The following is a 368-nucleotide window of genomic DNA, read 5'->3' as shown; positions in this document are numbered from 1 at the left end:
ATCACACTGACACGGGGAGGGGGGGCACTGTGCACACTGACACGGGGAGGGGGGGGCACTGATTCACCCATCTTTGCTGTGACACCTCAATATAAGTCCCACACAATGCCACCATCTCTGCACTCAATGAAGGGAAGTAAAATTGACAATGGGGGAGATGGGCTAGGCTGCTGCATTTCCTCAGTCTCTCCTCCCCCCCAGTGATCAGTCTGCTGCAGGCAGGAGGAAGCGTTTCCTCAGTCTCTCCTCCTCCCAGTGATCAGTCTGCTGCAGGCAGGAGGAAGCGTTTCCTCAGTCTCTCCTCCTCCCAGTGATCAGTCTGCTGCAGGCAGGAGGAAGCATCTCCTTGGTCTCCCCTCCCCCCAGTG

The sequence above is a fragment of the Nanorana parkeri genome, unplaced genomic scaffold (assembly GCF_000935625.1).
Source record: "Nanorana parkeri isolate BGI_ZX_2015 unplaced genomic scaffold, ASM93562v1 scaffold3522, whole genome shotgun sequence".
Lineage (NCBI taxonomy): Eukaryota > Metazoa > Chordata > Amphibia > Anura > Dicroglossidae > Nanorana > Nanorana parkeri.
The sequence above is the reverse complement of the archived record's forward strand: the minus strand, read 5'-3'. Positions refer to the sequence as shown.